Source organism: Dermacentor albipictus, chromosome 3 (genome assembly GCF_038994185.2).
Source record: "Dermacentor albipictus isolate Rhodes 1998 colony chromosome 3, USDA_Dalb.pri_finalv2, whole genome shotgun sequence".
Lineage (NCBI taxonomy): Eukaryota > Metazoa > Arthropoda > Arachnida > Ixodida > Ixodidae > Dermacentor > Dermacentor albipictus.
The window spans coordinates 141,986,729-142,009,244 of record NC_091823.1 but is presented as its reverse complement, the minus strand read 5'-3'; the positions used below and the strand labels follow the sequence as shown (position 1 = coordinate 142,009,244).

Below are 22,516 nucleotides of genomic sequence, written 5' to 3'. Positions count from 1 at the left end.
TGCGTCGGTAAACTCATGGAAGACGTGGTTATCACACGCCTCACGAGTTACATAGATGATGGAGGACTTTACCCACATACAATGGTTGGATTTCAACCCAAGTTATCGACGCAGGATATTGTGCTGAAAGTGAAACATCAGATTATAGATGCAGGTGAGAAAACTCCAGACACCAAGGCGATACTATGAAATCTCCAAGTGCTGGAGGTAGGACGTAAAACATACGCGTACATCAAATACTTCTTGACGGATCGTACGGCGAAGATTTCAATTGGAGAATCCAAATCGGAGGCACTCAAACTAGGTAATAGGGGTACCCCGCAGGGTTCAGTCCTGTCTCCATTTCTATTCAACGTGGCAATGATCGGTCTTCTTGCGAGACTCAAACAGATAGAAGGACTTGGACACAGCTTATACGCGGACGACATCACCTTCTGTGTGGTGGCTGGAAGTGAAGAGCATGTGGAAGAGATACTCCAAACAGCAGTAAACAGCGTCGAAGACTGCATCAGAGACAAGAAACTGAGACGTTCCTCGTAAAAACCTGAACTTCTGGTCTATAGATCCACATGCACGGGTCGAAAAAGCATTAGGGAAATGCCGGACATTGTGGTCACAGTACAAGGCACGACGATACCGATAGTGGAGAGCCTGAGAATACTGGCCATAATGGAGAAACGGCCCATAATGGAGAAACCATTAGACTATTAGACAATAGTGTTCAGCAAACAACCAGACTAATAAAGCTCATATCTAACAGGCACTATGGCTTGAAATAGCACGATCTCACCCTATTAATAGAAACATTCGTAATAAGTCGTATTGTATATGTGGTCCCTTACCTCAAGCTCTACGCTGCGGAGAAAGCCGAGATAGAATGCATTATTAGAAGGGCGTATAAGCAAGCCTTGGGACTTCCAGCAAATACGTCAAACGAGAAATTCCTGGCTCTCGGCGTGCCCAACACACCACACGAACTTATTGAGGTCCACACAGTAGCGCAGTATGGAAGACCCCAGAAATTATGACGCTTACCCCTCGCCCACGCCACCACTTCTCACGCACATCCCTAAAGCAACGCCAAATCAATGTTGAGGTTTGACAGCTGTTCGGTGGTTTCACTTCAGTTGGCAGTGAAATTTCATGAGTAAATCGGGTGAAACGGTGAAATGAACTGCACCGTAGACTTTGGAAGAGTCCATATATTTTTTCCATGTCTGCTGCATACCTCATTGCTTCCGCCGATGAAAATACTCTTTAAGAACAGCAGACGCTCCGGAGGTATCAAGCACGACGCCATTTTGAAAAGGCCACATGACGATTTTGTTTGGTTCTGTGATTGGCTGCGCGCGGTCCGTGTGCCTTTGTTGCTAACTGCTGTTTTTTTTTAAGTTCTATTCTACTAAAGTAATCTTTATTTCACACTTTCGCTTCTTTACTTGTTCTTGGCAGTGTTCATTCTGAGCTTCTTTCCTGCGCGAGTCCATTTGACGTGGTTCTTTGTTTGCCGAGTAGAGGAGAGGTGTATCGCACAGGCGTACCTGTAAAATACACCTTATTTCATTTCTCTTTTGTGGGTTTACGCGTTATTATGGCGAATGGTGGGCGTTATTCACATTTGTACTAGTAAAGGTACCCCGCCCCTCATTTGCATAGAAACGCTATGTTATGTTTAGGTCTCCGCACTATCGGATAACTAGTGAACGGCCACCGTTTTCGAATGCTCACTAATGTATTACTGACATGCCTGCCTACCGGTACGCGACCCGTCGAGAACTGCGCTAACGGTGCTGCCAGTTCCAAAACGATGGGGAACCGACGTGCACTTACAAATCGAGTAGCACGGTTAAGCCAGAAGCGCAGGCATATATCTTGAACGAAGATCTTCAGAGAAGGCGGACAACATGAACCGAAAACAGTTATTTTTCTTTCGGTTTACTTACTTTACTTTAAAAAGAAAAGAACAAAGTCGTTACGTTTCGGTTCAATAGCGGCTCGTGAAAAAAATAACGTTCTTTTTTGTGTTTTTTTTTCCTGTTTTCGGTTCAGTTCCAGTTAGATACCCCGGCCCCAACACTGCGCCGTGCTTCAACGGTTCATCTAGTAGTGAGGTTATTTGGAATGCCGTTCTCTTCATGTGTCCATGTGTCCTTCATGTGTCCAAGCTGTATACGGCTTGGGTTTCGTGAATCTTTGGTCTCCGTTAACAAATACTATGATCATCAATGGTTCATGCCCTCGTAAGCACTCATACCCCCGTAAGCAAGCATAAAATGCTATGGCTCATAGCACCGTAAGGCAGATGTTACAAACACTGAGTCAAATGAAGGGAACAGAGCTTACATTCATTCTACTCACGCTTAGAGCACACAGAACAACATGTCGAAAATTGACATCATCAATGTCTCATATCCCCATAAGCAATGGCTCATACCCCCGTAAGTAGGCAAAAAAGGTAATGGCTCATAGGCCCGTGAGGTTCATGGCTACTCACTTTGCGTGGGTTAGTTGCGATGACACTACACCTGTGGTCGTTGTCTGTGATTTCAATCTTGGTGTGTCGGGACCGAAAAAGGGAGTGGTTTAAGCGCTTCGTAATAACGTACTGATTTGGCCTGGTTGGTGAATTAGTGAAGAAAACATGTAGCAGCGCTGAACGAGGGGACCTGACTGAGGCAGATGAAACGCTGACTTTCAACCAATATTTTCTTATATACCGCTTAATTGAATAGGCAGGAGGGAGAGGAGAACACATAGCAGGAATACATTGTCATGAAGATAGCGACGACGGAGAATGTAAAAACAGCCCAACTCCTGTCGAAATTACTCACGTTCAAGATAAGCGAAATGCTTTGTGAGGAGCGATATCGAAGGCACGCGCACGCTACTATGGCCGTGAAATACTTACATTATTCATTGCCGCTGAAGCAGGTCTGCGCTGAGGTGAGCGAGTGCATCGACCGCCAGTGGTTGATGCAATCGCTGGTCGATGGTAGATGTGATGATCCCGCACGAGGACTCGTGCGAAATCAGCATTAGTAACTTTTTATAAAATCTTAATTTTCATTTACGTTCTGCCTTCATAAAGCACAGCGGTGATTTTTTTATTGAAGAGGACGGTGTATGCACAGGCTCGTGTCTTGCGCCGATTCTTAGTGACGTTCTCTTAGCAAGTTATGACAGGTGACTCGTGGAATGCCTGCCAATAGACAAGCGCTGTAAAAGTGTTCAAATTTGTAGACGACTTTTCTTGTTTTCTACAGATCTAACCCCTGTGACACTCAGCTTTGTGCCCGACAAATCGTTGACGTGTTTCTTTCCTGCATGAAGAAACTAGAACTGACTACAGAATTTACCGATGATAACAAGCTTAGGTTCCTTGACCTTGAACTGTTTTATCTGACCATGCGTGCTGGCAGTCCAAGAACAGCACCACTCCAAGAACAACCTCCTACTTTAAAGCTCGGCACATACGAAACTTGTGAAGCGTGCGAGTCCCAAATCTTGTTTAGGGGCTACCGTTCTTGTCGCGGTCGTACCTTGACACAATGCGGAGAAGTTTTGATTCCCAGGTGGTCAGACTGCGAATGGAAGGCTCCCCGGACAATTTGCTGCCCACCATTGCCGAATGCCTTTCAGCAGACTTCAAGCAGCTAAAACCTGACAAGCTTAACAATCAAAAAAGACAAAAGTTCGCATTCAAGAACCGCGGTCATTCCCTATTTGCATCAAGTGTCTCAACCAATAAAAAGGTAGCACATAAGGCAGGCATTAGAGTTTTTTTTTTTGTGACGAAAGAAAGAACAAAAAAACGAAAACGAATCTTGCGGTATGCGCCAAAAAGTGAATAGGGAGGACATGGGGCCCCGCTCGTGCGATAAGAAACACGCTAAAAAGCCTGTTGATTGCTTCGAGAACCTAGTGTACGAGATCCGCCCCTTCTCGTGCGGTTGCTGCTACATCGGCCAAACTGGCCGTTGCATTAATGACCGCCTCAGAGAACATTCCAGTTTAATTAAGTAGGAGGAGGAAGAGGGGGGGGGGGTAGGCAGCCACCTAGCTGTGCGTAGCTCCCGTTGTGGTCGTCGCGCACTGATAGACAAATGCAACATACTACGCTGCTGCGGTGACCAGCGGACCGGCGAGTTACGCGTCGCCTTCTGCGTCCACCCGAAAGGTGATATGTGCGTGAGTGCTGCTTCGGGATCGCTCCGTACAGTAGAACTAGCGTATCTTGCGCACGTGTGAATTCTCCGTCGCGGCTATCTCACGCACGTGCGAACGACTCTGTGGCGGCTATCTTGCTGACAATGTATTCACGGTGCGATATATTCTCCTGCCCCTCCTGCCTATTCAAGTACCTGTATATATTGCCTGCATTGGCAGGCATTCGCAGATCATGAACCGCAGGTTGTCATTATCCCTCAAGGGAAAAGCGTATGACAGCTGTGTTTTACCAGTGCTCACGTACTGGGCAGAAGCCTGGAGGCTTACGAAAAGGGTTCTACTTAAATTTAGGACGACGCAACGAGCTATGGAAAGAAGAATGATGGGTGTAAGGTTAAGGGATAAGAAAAGAGCAGATTGGGTGAGGGAACAAACGCGAGTTCATGACACCTTAGTTGAAATTAAGAAAAATAAATGGGGCATGGGCAGGACATGTAATGAGGAGGGAAGATAACCGATGGTCATTAAGGGTTACGCACTGGATTCTAAGGGAAGGGAAGCGTAGCAGGAGGTGGCAGAAAGTTAGGTGGGCGGATGAGATTAAGACGTTTGCAGGGACGACATGGCCACAATTAGTACATGACCGGGGTAGTTGGAGAAGTATGGGAGAGGCCTTTGCCCTGCAGTGGGCATAACCAGGCTGCTGCTGCTGCTGCTGCTGATGATGATACGTTGCCTTGTGCGCAATAAAATGGTTCAAAGTCGGCGCTTCGTCTGTCTCAGTCACGTCCCATTGTTGAGCGCCGTTGCTCGTTTTCTTCAGACGCGTTTCGTGTTACAGACACGTCGCTTTGCGATGCCACACCGATCCGTCCCGACCGATCCGCCTGCGGGGTACGTGCGTCGATTTGACTTTATCGAAGAATGTGTTGGCCATTGCGAGTAATGCCGATCCGTGTATATCATAACGATCACAAAGCCACTGTGACCGTCGATACCAAGTGACAATGACGGATGAAATAAAGTATTTACCACAACTTTTCTTACGGGGTCAACCTACATATACGCTAGGGTAGCTTAAACACAGTTGGAAAGCTCAGACTTGGACAAAACCAGGACCGCGCCCATTTTCCAACCCACCATGAAGAATATATATGTATATAAAAATCACGGTAAATTACTTCGTACCTTTGTTCAAAATTCTGTGTGACCTCTGTGTGACCTCGCTGGTCATCCATCTTCACAGAGTGGGAGGGCTCATAATTTTTCTTTTTTTATTATTTTTTTTAATGGGAGGCTTCTACCATCTGGAAGCTGAAGAGCACTTATAACTTGGCTAGTTGGTCAAACAACATTCTGAAGAACAGCGCTTGCGACAGGGCCCTTCCGTTGTTCGTCTTCCCGTGGTCCTGCACATATATGCGCTCCTCGTCGAAACGAAGAGCACCGCTCTCGTAAGCGAGACATTGCGCCTCTGCTTTTCCACCTTGGCATAAACATCCAGCGCCAGTATAAGGTCTTCGCGCTTGGGTGCTTTCGTGCAGAGTTAGTCCCCGTCAACGTATAGTACACGCGAGAACGTCCGAGAAGATGACTCACGCGAATGTTACAGTCAATTGGGCGATAACGCAACCGCAACGGAAAGCGCGCGTCCCCTAACCCTGGCCTCCAATGTTCTCGCATGCAAATGAGCGCGCGCGCGGCTACGTGCATGCGAACTTCGCAACCTGCACGCACTGCCCCTGCCAAGGGGAAGTGGGCGCCTCGCACGGGAACCGATGTCTGCGTGTATCACTCGCCTCGCAATTTATTACCCGGGTTCGCCTCTGCTTCTTTGCTGTGTCTTTGTGCGCACATTAAATGACCGATTAGAGGCTCATCAGTTAACTGTACGTGGCGAGCATGTGCCCAGCTCTCTGGGGTATATGACGTATACTTCGCTTGGAACAAGTCCTTCGGATGGCAGGGCTGCTGGGTGCCATATATATATATGGCTCCTATTTACTCAACGCGGTTTCGGACGCTTCTGCCGGTTTGCTTGGTGTCTTGTGCTTGTCTTGTTTCAATTTACGCGTTGTTTTTGTAGATTTTGTATAATGGTGCGTTTGTGGCAGGGGTGTTCTTGTTATGTGGGGACAGGGCTAGACCCAATTTCGTAACTGTGCTTTTGGAATAGCCAGCTTTCATACAGCATGGCTTTCCATTCACGTACAGTTATTTAACAACAAGACACGTCGCGTGACATGACGGCCGCGTAATGTGCCACCTTTATCGGACTTTTTGTTCCTCTCTGTGTTTTGTTTTCAGGTTCTTTTTGTTCATATTTTGATGACCTCTGCCATACGGTGAGTGTGCCTACATTCACTGCGAGCGAAGTGTGTTCAATCAATCAATCAATCAATCAATCAATCAATCAATCAATCAATCAATCAATCAATCAATCAATCAATCAATCAATCAATCAATCAATCAATCAATCAATCAATCAAGAAGGAAACTTTATTGTATGATTTGGAAAAGTTAATACACATATATTTGAACCAATACCTAAATGTCTATCGGTCCTATAATTGTGAACCTATAATGCGTTGACTTCGACATACACACGTTGGATTCCGCCCAAAGGCTTAGTGTGATCTACTCTTAAAAGGATCACCTGACTGGCCATAAATGCATTAAGAGTAGCAATATTTCTCCAGCTATATTGCGGCATCGTATATTGCTGCCATGTAACGACATCTCGAAAACGCGATTTTACGGTGTATTACGCAGTCATCAATGGGCTAGAAAAGAATGCACCAGCCTTTGTTGCATTTACCGGCTGAAAGTGATGGCAGAATATAAACTAAGTGTGATTTAAGAGTGGATCGTTCTGTACAGTTACAAACTAAAGAAAAAGAAAAGAAAAGAACACACGAAGCGGACAAATGTAACCAGACACCGGTAGAATTCACTAAACTTTCGGAGAAAGAAGACTTGCGTACCTTGGAAAAGGCTATCATCAGGCTGAATGAAGGTTATGGTGCTTCATGGCGTTCGGATGGCTGCAAAGGCGACTATGGAACTACAAGTTATGGTTCGCTAAATAACAGCTTGGGCTTGTTGGTTTTCCATCCTGGTGTGAACAGCGCGAAACGTAGACGGTACGTGAGACGAGAAGACGACACCACAAGCCGCTGTGGTGTCGTCTTCTGCTCTCGTGTCCCGTCCACGTTTTGGGCTGTTAAAACCACGAAGTTATCGCACGCTTTCTGCACGATTGGCGACGATGGCTAAACTGTGCTTGCCCTTTCGACGAAGCATGGAGAAGCGTCTACACGATGTACGGGGTATGTGCCCTAAGGCCATCGAGGTTGCCGTATTGTAAAACAGCCGGTACGGTGAAAGATGCGCTTTATCCAGTTCGGCTTACGTGCAGCAGCACAGTGGACGCTGTGAATAGGACTATAGAACAATGGGGCACGCGACGTCACGACAAAGCTTTCTATCTTCAGGCGCCAACGTCTGACGCATGGAGGAAAGGAACAAAATAGGAGAGGCCCTGACGTCACGTTTTTTGAAGCCGGAAATGCAGCCATGTTGGTGTGCGATCTGCCTTTGCGACTTCGATCAGTTCGCCGGAGCAGATAAGAGCGAGCTTTGAACTTTGCAATGCTACGAGCCGCCGGAAGTGCGTGCTGCCGACGCGATCCAGAAGAAAACCTACGACACTTCTGCAACAGTTTTAGTGAAGCAGACGCTCTCCTGTGCTTTTCCGCGGCACGTTGAAGAACACGACGAAGACCCGCGCTGTGATTACTCGAGTGTCTCTGTTGCTGGCTGACGCTCACATTCATAGAGGCTAAACACAATTTTTAAGCGTACGCACCACACTGTGCTGAGAAAGACACGGGCCGAAAATTTTTATCTTCCTTTTCAGATGCTTAGAGCAGCAGCGAGAGCTTGAGGAGCGCGGTTGCTATGACAACGCTGACGTTTGGGGAACCAGTCCCAGTGCTCCTTTGCGAAAAACAGCACGTGACTTCCGCCACACTTTCTCCCACACGGCCGTGCTAGCCGGGGCACCTCCTACGCTTTCCTTCGTCCGTGACCTGCCGCAATATCATTCACGTGTGGCGATCTTTCCTTTCTCTCTCTTCCCCGTGACTGTCCTGCTCTGCTCTGATAGCCACGATAGCTCTCCGCTATTGTTACCGTCGAAGTAACGACTGTAACGCGGCCTGTAGTGAAGTGAACTCAAGTCACCTAGTACTTCCTGTTGCACCGCCCCATGGCGCTTACATCATTGCAAAAGCGCGACATCCATGCAACGTTCCGACTTGATGCCGACGTTGCTACAATAGCCGGGACGTGACGTCAATCAAATTGCCCCGTGGCATTTGACCAATTGTTCCGTGACGTCAACACCGTACCAATTGAGATCGGGCCAGACGCCCGGACATAATTTACCATCGATTATGCGTTTTCTTTACTGAAATTTCACGGATATGTTAGACATACATACGCTGCATGAGGACCAGTACCCTCCATTTCATCTGTTGCGAGATTTCGGTTTAATCTATGATGGTTGCTTAACGAGCAAACGCCAAGTCTTTAAGTGGCGAACCGGCGGAAGACACCGACTAGTAAAGTGCGTTTCCAGAGGGGAAAAGGATCAAAATATGTGCACTTAATGACTTAGAAAAGATGAAGCGCCAACAGTGACAGCACACTGAGGAGGAACAAAGACCGGACAATGCGCTTGTCCTGTCTTTGTTCCTTCCTAGTGTGCTGTCGGCGCTTCATCTTTTGAAAGCTACGCACCAAATAGCCCCACAACGTGTTTTGATGCACTAAATGACATCAGCTTCTTTTTCTATTTGATCTATTTGTTAGGTAGCGGCCAAAGACGAAGACCATAACTTGCATCTGTGTTGAGCACACGTAATAATAAATCAACTGAAGCCACATTCCTCCATGCTCCCGATGCCAAAGGCAATGCATCAGGGAAAAGCTGCTATCATAAACAATTAAAGCAGTGCGCGAGCCATGCAGCCATAAGATTAACGTGGACTCTAAGGATTTCTCCAACTCTCAACTCACGTCTGCGATGGCAATAACCTTTCACCGCCTTCTCAAGAACGACTTATTAGTTACTATGCACGCGAAGTCCTCTACATAGCACTGCTCGCCCCCTATGCAGTAAGCGCCCTCATGCCTCATGTAGCGCTGCTTTGTGTGGCCTCCGAAATGCGTGCCTAAACGCCACCGCTCTCAGGGTCTGAGCAGCGCACGAAATTGCCACCAAATTGCTTAGCGTGTGTGTTGCGCAACGTCTCAAGTTTACGTTCTCGGTAAATATATAAAAAAAAGCTGTTTCGTTTATACGATGCAGAGTGAAAATACACATTTCTTACCCCCTCCCCCTCCCGCCCCACTCTCTTGCAAGGCTGTGGGAAACGGTCGCCCTTGCTACGTAGTTGGCCACGCTCTCGCAACGAACCCTGTATGGAAGTGTGGTCACGTGCATCACCCGCCGTTAGGAAATTTTTCGGGTCTGTAGTGTGATTCCACTGCGAAGAGGAGGGTCGCTGTTTCCCACACGCGTCGCACTGACTCAGTGGCCATGGCGTTCTGTTACCGGGACCGACGCCGCGGCTTCGATACCCAATATGAATGACCCCGTGCCGATGGGGGCAGAATGTGAGTACGTTGGGGCACCACGCACGTTCGCGGACGTTGAAGAACTCCAGGTGGTCGAACTTAGTCGACTTCGCCCGGTATACGGTACCTCTCAAAGGGCGTATATGCCGCTTCGCGGCGTCAAAGCAGATTGCCTGAACCGCTGGCTGCACGTATCGTGAGACCCACCGCGGTATGTCGGTGGCGGCGAAGCACGAGGTCCAGGGTTCGATTCCGGCCGCGTTCATACGGGGGGCGGAGTGCTGAAGTGCTCGTGCACCGTGCAATCGGGTTCACGTCGAAGAACCTCATGTGGTGAAACTTAAACCGGAGTGCTCCTCCATACGGCGTAGCTCAAGATCAAATCGTGCTTGGGGCGCTTAATATAACAGAACGTGTTTTTTTTTCTTAAGTGCATGTATCAATGCGGAACCTGAGGAATAACATGTACGTGCTAAATCAGAAGTGGCGTAATAAGCACACAAACGTTACACGATATAGCGAAATACAGCGTAATGCGAACACAAATTTTATCGTGATACGGCATCGATCGATGTGATAACCAGCGAAGGGCCATCGCAGGCTTTCAGGCATCGTGAGGGAGGCGAGCGTTGTGCGTTTATCGGCATTTGCTGTGAACTTCGTTGCCCCAAGAAGACGCTCGACTACAACGCGCCGCTATTTATTTTGCCTAACTTGTTGCTGGATTCTCTTCTTAACGCTCCGTATTTGCTCGACAGTCACGATGAGCTTCGTACCTCTCTGCAACTGTATGCGTCTGCTAGTTGCATGATCATTTTGTGAATGGGTAACTGTGAACAAAGCAAACGAATGACAGTAGCGACAAAAATGCATCTCCGATAGTCAGAGCGACACTCCTTCGCTGTAAATAGTAACTGTTTGCTGCAATCGATAACTTTGAGGCCGCGTACATTGTAACGCCCCACCTCCGCTCGCACCTCCTTCCTCGATTGTATTCTTAGTGCTTCAACGCGTCCGACTCCCATCTCCAGTCACGATATCTTATCATCCACCGCGCCGATCGATGTCATGGAACCGTCAGAGCGAATGCCGAAGAACGCGAAACAATGGCGACAAAAGAAATACATCGCGAACCGGTATGAACTAGCTCGAACGACGAAGCCTCGCTAAGCTGATACGCTCGCGCGATAGCATTCACGCCGTGCCAGATTGAAAACGTATACTGTGCAGACTGTTTCATACTAAGGGAAAAACTCGGAGCGCATTGTATCGCGACGAGCAGCTTGAGTCAGGCGGCGGCAGCAGCTCGTGCAGACGCTCGCGGAGCGGAGTCTCCTCGTCGTCTGCTTGCTACAATGGGGAAGCATGCTACTGCCAGGGGCAGCGCGTGGATTTCAGCGTTACTGCGTGAACTGAGCCGATATTCTCTACTAAGCGTTGTGCGACGGCCACTGATACGCCTCGAAGGCAAGCTCATCGCTGAAAGGTACGGGGCATGTCACAAACGATGTACTGATTCCGTACGTTCTTGACGGCCCGTTCCCGGAAGGCCACTATATACTTCAACAGGATAGGTCGCCGATCTGCGCTGGTCGTGTTGTGCAAGAAATGCTCGAAGAGGGCGGCGTCACTTTCCTGGAAAAGCCGCCTCAATCCCTGGACCTCAACATCATTGAAAATGTCTAGGGCTCATTGAAAGTATCGCTGGCGCGCCATCCTCTCCATGGGTTGTCCGATGATAGGTTTTGGTCCAGTATCGTCAGCGAGTGGAACCTTCTGCGAATGAATACTTCGCTGACCGTGTCGCTCTACACACCACTGCTCTCCAGAATAAGCGCTGTCGTCGCTGCCGCTGGGGACATGACGAGATACTCATCGAAGTTCGAAGCGTGACGCGTACAATTCCCCACCGGTGGGCAGGGTCTGTCTAGTGTAATAAACTATTGTCGAGAAGAATCCCTTCCAGCTCATCTTCTTAACCTGAAACATTTCTTTATTCGTATCCGTTTGTTTCATGGTGTTTGAGCCCCATAGTTGTTATTGCTGAGTGCTTTGTTTTCCTTTCGTGTCAAATAAAGGCTGAGCGCGTTGAGCACACATGTTGGTGTCTCTTTCTTGTCGCTGCATATTGCGGTAGCACACACGGGGAAGAAATTTACGTGCACGAACTCAGTACCGCGGCCTTTTGAAAGAACAAACGAAGCATGCTGTCAAAAGTTTGTAGAACTCTATTATCGCCAATGAAGGCTCAGACGTTGGCATCGCACAATTCTTAGCAAAGCATATCGGCTCAGTTCCCGCAGTAACGATGAAATCGGCGCACTGCGCCTAACAGCAGCACGCTTCCCGACAATGTGGCCAGCGCGCGCCGTCGTAGCTAACTCCGCTCATCGAGCGCCTGCGCCTGCGCGAGCTGCTGCCGCCGCCCGACTCCAGCGCTCGCCACATTGAAATGCAATGCGCTCCCAGTGTTCCCCTAAGTTTGAAACAGACTGTACAACGATATCGCCGAATTTAACGCCTGCGCGAAGATTCTGCTTGCCCCCGGCCATTTCGCAGTGACCCGAAGACGATCTGCTGATTGCACTGACAGGGCTGAAAGCGGCTACGCAGCTGGAATTTCAGAAATTGACGATATGAGTTTTTTTTCTCAGTTTCGACGTGACCTGCCGCGCACAGTCGGTGCGACATCCCGCTAAAAATCTCCATAACCGAGCGAGGCGCTTCAAGTGGTCCTTTTGCGAAGCTTCTTTGCCCTTTCCAAAGAACGTCAGTGGTGTTCGATTACTTTCCTCGCTGCATTTGGAACCTTACCCCAGTATGCAAGCCGGAATCGCCTCGGGGGTCTGCGATGAACCCGGGAGCGATTTTTCGCGCGTCGTCACATTGGACGTTGCCGCGCGCAGGGCGCCTGCGAGCTGTCCATCACTCGAGCTCAGCAGGACGGGCACCTGACCGGCGCGATCCGAGACGAGACTCGGCGAGAGGACGAGCAGACGTCGATGGCAGTCGTCTGCTTTCCCATTCGAACAAGCGGGGCCGCGGTCATGCATTAGCTACCCCTTCTGGCCCATCGTACTATACGCGAGCGCTGGCACGCCGGGCGCCTTCAAGCGGCGACAAAAAAGGAATGCCGGCGAGAAAGGATTGACAGGAGGAGGATCTGCGAGCAGCCGCGAGATTGCGCCTTGGAGGCACAGTGAGTTAGCGCACGGCCCGCGTATTACCACGCTCTTTAAAGGGTCATCGAGACGCTGACGCTGGACACAGGTCCTGTAGAACGCGCGATATGCACTGGAAAGACTTCGAAGCCATTGCTGTATTTTCGTATATTCTTCTTATCTTTCACGAAGAATTGTTGCGGGACTGATTAGGATTACTTAAAAACTCAGTGTCAGTTTGTCTCACTGGCTGAAATCCTCTTTTTTTCTTTTTATAGTTAAAACCATGCAAACGCCGGTCATAAAAGGAAAAGAAAAACAGGAAAAAAAAAGACGCAAGGAAACACAATGATCGAATAGAAGAGATGCGGGCGAGGATTATTGCGACCAAAGCTCCGGAAGAAAACCGCGTCACGACGCCGTGTTTGAATGATTGAGCAAGCACTTTCATAAGCTTATCAGTACAAGAGAGGTTAAATAGGGTGTGTTAAGATTGTGTGCGAGTGGCCGAATAACGATCATGTGTGGTACTGCACCAATTTCACCAACAGCAGGTGCAGTGGCAACAGAATAACAAAAAAGGGAGTTAGGACAGAGAGACAAAAGAAAATTCAAGGACACATAGTTATCCCTACCTCCCTAAGCACTGCGACCATCGCGCGATGCGTAGACATTATGCCAGAACGCAAGGTCAAGTGTTCGAGTCCCAACAAAGGTCCATGGTTCGATCACTTCTTGGACCATCGGTGGTGACGCCAACGCCAAAAAATACGCCGGATTATCCACCTCGTGAGCCGTATAACGTTTTCGCACTAAAAAAAAAAAAGGAAGTAGCGTTGGCGTGGACTGACTGCAGAATCTGTTGAAATGGCACGAGCTGCTTCTAGCTCTCAGTGACGTATCTTTGACCCGCGAACAACGATTATTCGTACAGTGCCGTCATTTCTTAGAGCAGACACCCAATGAAATTCATGCGTCCATGCAGCGGCTCACGTTTCGAACGAAGGTATGCAAAATTGCCGTGCTGTATGCAAATCCGTGGTGGCTTAGTGGCTGTAGCGTTACGCTGCTAAGTGTGAAGTTGCGGGTTCGGTTCCCGGACGTGGCGACCGCATTTTGATGGGAGCTAAACGCAGCAAGGCGCCATTTTGCGCGCATTGGGTGCACGCTAAAGGGCCCCACGTGGTCAAAACTAATCCAGAGTCAGATCGTGGTTCTGCCACATGAAATGCCAGAATTTAGGGAAATAAGTAAAGGCACGCAAGGTAAAGGCTTCATTCATTTAATGTTTACGTAACGTGTGCTATCATCCGCTTTCTTGCTGTCTAAAGCGACATAAATGCTGAATCAGGTTTTACAAATCAGACAGCACGACACTATCAACAAGAATGTCCCGGAAAATTGGATCCCCTGTGCTATCCTGTCGTTTGCTGGAACAAATGATACAGAAAAAAAAGGAGGCTTAGAAGCCGGCCAGATAAGTGGCGAAATGTCACAGCTTTTGTTAGAGCGCATAAGCAGCTTTTAATTATGCATATTCTTCTTTTAAAGGAATCGCGTTGCGCTTGCTGAAGTTTCCCCGCTTCAAAGGACTATTTGCACGGAAATTCTTCATGCTCAAATTAATACTTACCAAATTCATACAGTTAGCATTTTCACGTATTCCATCATGATATAGCTTGGAATCGCGGAACTATTTCTGTGGGCACTGTCACGCAACCCGCAAAGGCATTCCTAGGCTTACGCAGTGTCACCGTACAGTCCTGCGCCACACAGTGTACTGTCACAATTTGTCAGAAAGTCCCGTGTCTTTCAAGTATCGCAGCAGCGCCTTCATAGCGGATCGCGCTGATGTTCGCGTAGGCCAGGTTCCAAGGATCTTGTCTTCTGTCATAGGGCGCTTGTCCAGTTTGTCTAAGGTGGCTGAGAGGACAGTTCTTTGTGAGTTTTTTTTTATCCTTCTTTCTTTCTCACCTATTGCATCCCCTTTCCCTTCCCCCAGAACAGGGTAGCCAACCGGAGATAATCTCTGGTTAACCTCCCTGTCTTTCCTTTGCCTTTCTCTCTCTCTTTGGAATCGCGGGGTGGACGCCGGTGAATACGGATTATGGCAATTTGGCAACAATCTCGACTCGACCAGCTTCGTGCAATCCATCGCCGAAATGTTTCATGAAATGCACTGGACTTGCACATAGGTTCATCCAGCACGGCATACGAAAGGCTTTTGATGGTGAGTATGTTTCTCGTAATTTCGTGGAAACGGATGTTGTTGGCTTGGATTATCTGCCATAGACATTTTTCGTCAAAATAAAAAAAGAAAAAGAAATCTGCAGACATAAAAACGAAACATAATTTATCGTCTAAACCATCGAACTAGCATATAACGTTGCATCAATTGTGATCACGCTGTCTTTTTCCTTCTGAACCAGCGCTGTGATTTGCACGTCACCGTATGACTACGCATTAATCCATATCAAGGCCATAGATGCGTCAATAAAGAAAAAAAAATGTTGGCGACACTTGATCATATTCGCACACGATTTTCCGCGCTTCTTTGTAGCGCTGGGTGAACGCAACGACAATGACTGACGAAGCACAACGCGATATGCACTGTGTTGGCCTTCTTTGTCCTTGCGCTGGCGCTGCGTCTAACCTCCGGGCAACCACCACCACTGAAGCCGAGTAACCTTCGCTCGGTAGGGGGCGGACAGCCGAAAGAGAGAGAGAGAGAGAGAGAGAGAGGGCGTCTGGCAAGGGGACGCGCGCCGGTCGCGTGCCTGTGCCACGGGGGTCACCTCGCTGTTGTCTTCGGCACGGCTCGACCACCGGCGATGCTGCCGCCCCGGTCCTCACACCGAAACGGCGCCGCAGCTAGCCCACTGGCAGTAGTCAGAAAAACACGAGCGCCGACAGTGACATTCCGGGCCCCTCGTTTGTCGCCCAGTGTCGGGTTCTTTTTTTTGTTTTTTTTTTGCTCCATAGATCACTTTTTCTCGGCAGTCCTCTGTCGATATATTACGAACTTCCGGCACGCCCCATGACCTTTGCCCCCTCTGCGTTCTGCTGTCGCACCATTTGCCTGGGCAAGCGTCGCGTTCGAAATGAAGGGGGCTATGGGGGGGGGGGGGGAGGGGGAGGGAACCGCCTTCTTTTTCTTTCCACCTACCTCCTTTTCGCTTTCGTGCATTTTAACGCCAGTGCGCATAAATATCCTGAACGATAAACGCGTGTATCTTGCGTTTACGTCACTGCCGCCTTACTGCTGAGCTCTCACACATTACAGACGAGACTCCGCCAGGCTGTTCGACACGTACACGAGAGATTATCCCAGCGAGAGCACAGCGGGGCTGAGCCTCGTGCATCTGCGGGTGGTAGAGAGAGCCTTAACGCAGGGCCTAAGCGTGCGGCACGAGTGAACGTGGAACACGGAAGCCTTTCTATGAAGTAGGATCGATGTTCTCTACGAGGAAGACGATGCACTGCTTCGCGGCAGACAGCGCGCAACCGTATGCAGACGCCGTCTCGCTGAACGTAGGTCGGTGCCAGCTTCGGGTCAGCGGAAGTGACTGATGCTTGAGTCCCTGAGTGAACGCTCACGCGCTACGCTGCGTCCCTTTTCGGACGTTCGGCGACGCCGGTCGGCAGTCGGCACGGCAGAGAACCGGGCAGGACTGTCAGTCTCGGGATAGATAGATGGTTTTGTGCGGCCTAACTTGAACCGCGGCGGGGATTTCGTGCTGGTTCTCCGCCTTCAAGCTGCGCTGACAATTCTCCTGCGCCCTGACCGCTTGCGTTGGGCACAAATTGACAAATAAGCGGTTCTGTCACTGTCCGGGATCGATGACTGCGCGGCGCGGTGTGGTCGCCGCTCTTGTGTGGCACGCGGAGATGCCGCTGCCGCCGCGTCCGGGTGGCCGAGCGTAAAAAAACAGAGAGACGAATGGGCGGGCTATCCACCATCCACGGAGAGGCGACGTCCGTGCGGCGGCGGCGGCGTTGCGGCGGGTCTATTTTCTGCGCGTCGGCCACGATAACGACACGGCGTTGGTGCCGCACGAAGCGCGTTTTGCAGGCTTGCGACGCGACCGCAGGGTTTGTGGGCCAGTCGGCGACGTCGCGAGTTCGGCCACGTCACATCGGGTCGCGTAGAAGCGCGGTAATTAATGGTCGCGGCGCGTGGCTGGCTTTCCTCTTGCATCGACACCTCGGGCTGCGCGCGGGCGTCGAGATGCCCGCGCCGCTCAGCCGTCGCGAGCGCGCCGCGCTGAACGCGGAAGGCGTGCGCGGAAGGGCAGTGAGCGATCGTGCTCAGCGCGCCACGTTGCGGTTTCTCGTTGTCGAACAAACAGCCACGCGCAGTTTGAAGTTCCCGAAGGGGATCCAAGTTTCCACCCGAATACCCGAATACGCGCAGTGTGTGTGAAAGGGAGGGGGGGGGGGGAGGCATAATATCAGGAAGCACGCAACTGCAGACAACGTTGTCGAACCATCTCCGCCACGTCAGTTGGCCACATCGGACTTGAAGTGGACCATTACGTAGAATTAGTAGGTCATGATGAAATAGTTTAGACGAAAGAACGCCGCTGTCCTCAGAGTGTCCCAGGTGCACTTCCTTCTTTTATTCATACAGAACTTCCCGAAAACGCTCTTGTATATAGTGGGCTTACCACTGCTATCGCAGGCTCTCTATCCCATCACCTTGCAGCAACAGAAGGAGTACTCGTCGTCGTTGTCGTCATTATCATCATCATCGTCGTCGTCGTCGTTAGCAGGAGCAGCTGCGGCCGCCTATGTCTATTCTATGACCGCTGCATGACAAAGGCCTCCACAGATACCTCCTATCACCCATGATTTGCCGCGTGTCACACCGTTACATGTCTTCAAATTTATTAATTTCATCATCACAAACCTACTCGTCTGCCGTCCTCGACTGGGCTTCCTTTTTTCTCGGAACCCATTCTGTAATCGACCACCAATTATCTGACATCAGTATTGCATTGAATTAATGCCCATCCAATTAATTTCATCCTCTGAATCTCAACAATACAGTATCGGCTACCCTCACTTGCTCTCTGATCCACACAGTTGCCTTCGTGTCTCTTAACGTTAGCCCGATCCCGTCTTATCCTATAAGTACGTACAGAAGTGCGGAAATGAACATAAATAAATGATAAAGCAAAGCTGTTGTGGAAGAACATGCTTTGGTCTGGAGTGTGCTAATCCACCGTTTGCGTATAGTCAGCCAACCAGCGAAGTTGTCGAGGGTCAGACTATACTTATAAAATTGACAATGAAGTCCAGACACACATTTATTTATTTATTTATTTATTTATTTATTTATTTATTTATTTATTTATTTATTTATTTATTCAAAATACCCCCAAAGGCCCTCATTACGAGGGTATTACATGGGGGGGTGTCAATCACAAGCACTGGTTGTAGTTTGTACATACTAAAAACAAGAGAGGTCAACAGAAGTAATAATACAGTAAAACATAGTTAATATACAAGATAATTAGGTCACAATTATTACAGAGAAAACATTAGTACATATTAGGAGAACATAAGGCAACTGCACTAAAAAACACCAACAAATATCGAAAAACACTGTAAAAGTCCCAACAAAGAATAATAATACGATTAGTCGACAAGTCGTGAGCGAATTAAATGTTGAAACTTAGTCAAGTCTGGTTCCGTGGCAATGACTGATTTACGGTAAGGCCTTCCATTCAGTTATTGTGCGTGGTAAGAACGAAGATGCATAATGGGATGACTGGCAGTTAATGCGTTTGACTTTGTATGGATGGTCACGGCGTGGAAAAATAACTGTTGGTGACTGAAAGAAATCATCGTGAAGTGATGGATGGTGATAAAGCTTATGAAAAAGTGTTAGGCGAGAAATTTTACGGCGAAGTGCTAAGTTGTCCAAGTCAGCTTTATTCTTTAACGTGGTGACGCTGGTGTAACGTGAATAATCTGAAAATATAAATCGCGCAGCACGGTTCTGCAAGGCTTCGATGTTACTTATGATATACGTTTGTTCGGGATCCCAGATGGCAGACGCGTATTCTAGTTTAGGACGGATTAATGTTGTGTATGCTAGTTTTTTTAACATGCATTGGGGCTTCTTTTAAGTTATGTTTAATAAGTCCGAGAGTACGATTTGAAGAGGCAAGGGTAACGTTAATATGATTATTCCATGATAAGTTTGATTGAAGATTGATGCCAAGGTACTTGTAAGTAGTTGCGAGTTCCACAGGGTTGTTATCAAGGGAGTAGGTGGTTAGAATTCGTGGCCTATTGGTGAAAGACATGAGTTTAGTTTTGGAAATATTTAATGGCATTAACCAATTAGAACACCATGCACTTATTGCGTCCAGGTCAGTTTGTAGTAAGTGGCTATCGGTGTTACTTGTTACACATCGGTAAACTACACAATCGTCTGCAAATAGTCTGATTTTAGATGAAACGCAACTGGGTAAATCATTAACATAAGTTAGAAAGAGTAAAGGACCAAGTACGCTGCCTTGTGGAACTCCAGACGTAACATCAGCATAACATGAGTTGGAATTGTTAACTGATGTAAACTGAATTCTAGATGAGAGAAAATCGGTGGTCCATGCAATTATAGTAGGGTGAATGTTAAGCTGTGAAAGTTTAAGTACCAACCTATGGTGTGGAACACGGTCAAATGCCTTAGAAAAATCTAAAAATATTGCGTCAACTTGGAACCCGGCGTCTATTAGTGCGTGTATGTCGTTAATAAATCCGGCAAGTTGTGTGTCACATGAGTTGCCCTTGCGAAAACCGTGCTGATGCTTAAAAATAATGTTATGGTCTTCAAGGAAGTTGATTACTTGACTGTGTATGATATGTTCGAGTAATTTACAAATAGTGCTGGTTAAGGAGATGGGACGATAATTAAGGGGAGAAGCACGATCACCTGATTTGAAAATGGGTATTATTTTAGCAATGCGCCAGTCATTAGGAATACCACCAGTTGATAGTGACTGGGAAAATAGAGCTGTTAACAGAGGACAAATACTATGCGATGTATTCTTTAAAATTTTATTGTTGAAACCTAGATGGTCGGCACTAGATGACATTTTAAGATTGGTTAGTAGAGATAAAACACCAGCCTCACTGATGTCTACCTCATGCATTGTGATTCCCACTAATGTCTTTAAAGTTGGCAATGAGTTAATGTTTTCATGAGTGAAAATCGTTACAAACATGTCGCAGGCTAGTTCCTATACTTCGAATAAGCTTACGAATAGGATGGCATCAGCAGCTGGACTAACCTTAACGACTACAGTTGTCTTTTGGACTCTCTTATTGGAATCTCCCTTGTCTTTGTCTCCTTTGTCTCCACTATTATCTTAATGAAAAGTATTTATGTTTAGAAGTTAGCCACCTGACTTCCACAAGTATGTTCCATTGCGGAAAAAAATGAGCGGCGGAACACGCTTTTGAATAATGCCGTCAACTCTTATAAAGAAAGCAGCACCAATCCCACAAATGTCCTCGTATATCAAAGTAAGCTTGAAAATTCAAAGTAGTCAATATTCCAAATACGAAGTCGACATCTTAAATTCTATGATTGAGTGGCCCGAAGCAAAACGTAACGTGGTATAACCGACTGTATAGCTGCGCTCATAAGATGCGGCACGCTTTGTATTCTTCAGCGCTGCGACCTCCGAGAGCCGCCGAGTCGGAATCACGACGCTGTGTCGCTGCCGGTTCGCCGGCGTGACCTTTGAACTGCGAAGACGCCGGGGCCTCTAAATGGGTCGCCGCCGCCGCGCGGGTGGAGCAGCCGGCGGCTTCTGCAGGATGCGCTGCGCGCCCGACCTTTCGACACCGAGGCCACGGTCACGTGATGGGGCGCGGGCGTCGAAAAGGGCGCTCGCCTGCGGTTCGCTTCTTTGGAGGAGCGCTTGTCTGGCGGTGCATCGACGTCACGTGCGAGCCCAGCTTAGGTGGGCAGGCGTACGCGCGGTTCTTGCGCTGGGGTTGGGGAGTGCACGCCCGATGGGCGCTTCCGACGTCGATGCGAGTGAAGCTTGGAGCCATATTGTGCGTTGCATCTCCACAAACTTTAGTTAGTTCGAACAGATTGTGATGCAGGAGAGCGGCATAACAGGAAAAGAAGATATGGGATCACGTGAAATGCAGCATTGTACAGCCCAGAAATAAATAAATAAAGCTGGACAGAAAGCGGCCTAATGAATGAAGAAACTTGGCCAACAGACGACGTTTACGATGAAGAGATAAGTGAAGGAAGAAGTGCACAATAATACGAAAAGACGCACTCGCACATGGCGGCGGCCATGGCCATTCTAGTCGGACAGAAACTGCCCTTCAATGCCCTACCACACGTCCACAAGAATGGAGGTATGGAGCTGATAACCCTTTCGCACGCCGTTTGTTTGTGGTATGTTTACTACAGCCTCTCGCTTAATGGTGACCTCCACCTTTCGTATAGTATATCTATGCAAAACATCACGCACACACATATCTGGTGCCCGACACATCTGTGGGAGGCGGTGCGAAGCACTGCACCCACGGTTTATTTAGACGGGCCAGTCATTGTGCAGCGCCATCTCGGGAGCAGCCGAAACCGCGGCCGGTCAGGTCGAGCGCGCCAGCGTGTTCTATTTCTCCGGTTACGTGGTCGTGAGCCGTCTTATTCACCGGCGCTAGAGGCGATAGTCGCACCGATAAAGGTCCGTGTTCGCGTCTTTAACGCGCCAGAAAGTGTGACTTGAGAGTGTTAGGCCTCTATTCCGCTTGTATCCAGTTTCACTTTGACGCAGCGCGGCATCACAATACAACGCTACCTATCTTTTGTCTTTCCTGATCGGTTGAGGGGTTCGGAAGTCGTATGGCATCACAAGATGCTATGACAGATGCTGTCGCGGAGAGCTGCGGTTTAACGTCGACAGCTTGGGGTTCTTTAACGTGCACCAACATCTGAGCAAACGAGCGTTTGTACGTTCAGCCCTCACCAAAAGGGGGCTTGTCGCAGTATGGACTCGAACCCGTGTCCTACAGCGCTCAGCCGTGAAACCTCGTAGCAACCGAGCCACCACGGCGCAGTATGTGTCCTATCCAAATATACGGTCCATTTTGACTCTTTAACGCAATTCACTAACAAAGGTTGTATTTAACCCCATACTTCTACGATCCTCATCACTTCCAAAACGTAGGCATGGCCTGCCTCTAAACCAGACTTATGGCAACCGGTGCTCTACACTCGTTATGACACTGGCGATGATGCAGTTAGCAGCGGTGACACGTATGGAATTGTCATATAAAGCATTTCAACATTGGTGACGACCGCAACGAAGTGGCGTTGCCAGGAGGCGTGAGTCTTCCCTGTATTCTAAAGAAGAAAAAAATCACAGCCATCGGCAGACGATGGTGTTGTGGGGCACTGCCCCACAAGCCATCTGTTGGTTTGGGCAAGCCCATATTTGTTCCCTGTAAATCCACAAATAATGAATTTATTTATATATAACTCCTAAAAATCCTTCATGTACATT

At 48.5% G+C, this 22,516-nt stretch overlaps 1 protein-coding gene and 1 long non-coding RNA gene across 4 annotated transcripts in view; one reads left to right on the top strand and one right to left on the bottom strand.

The window, feature by feature from the left end:
• LOC135905337 (ETS homologous factor-like) overlaps positions 1-22,516 on the bottom strand; it is a 477,295-nt gene that overhangs the window by 295,036 nt on the left and 159,743 nt on the right. The gene's annotated exons all lie outside the window — the stretch shown is intronic.
• Positions 9,717-22,516, top strand: part of LOC135905339 (uncharacterized) — a 107,026-nt gene continuing 94,226 nt past the window's right edge. Inside the window, exon 1 of the long non-coding RNA XR_010565388.2 lies at positions 9,717-9,849. This is a non-coding gene — a long non-coding RNA (uncharacterized lncRNA). The remainder of the gene's footprint in view (positions 9,850-22,516) is intronic.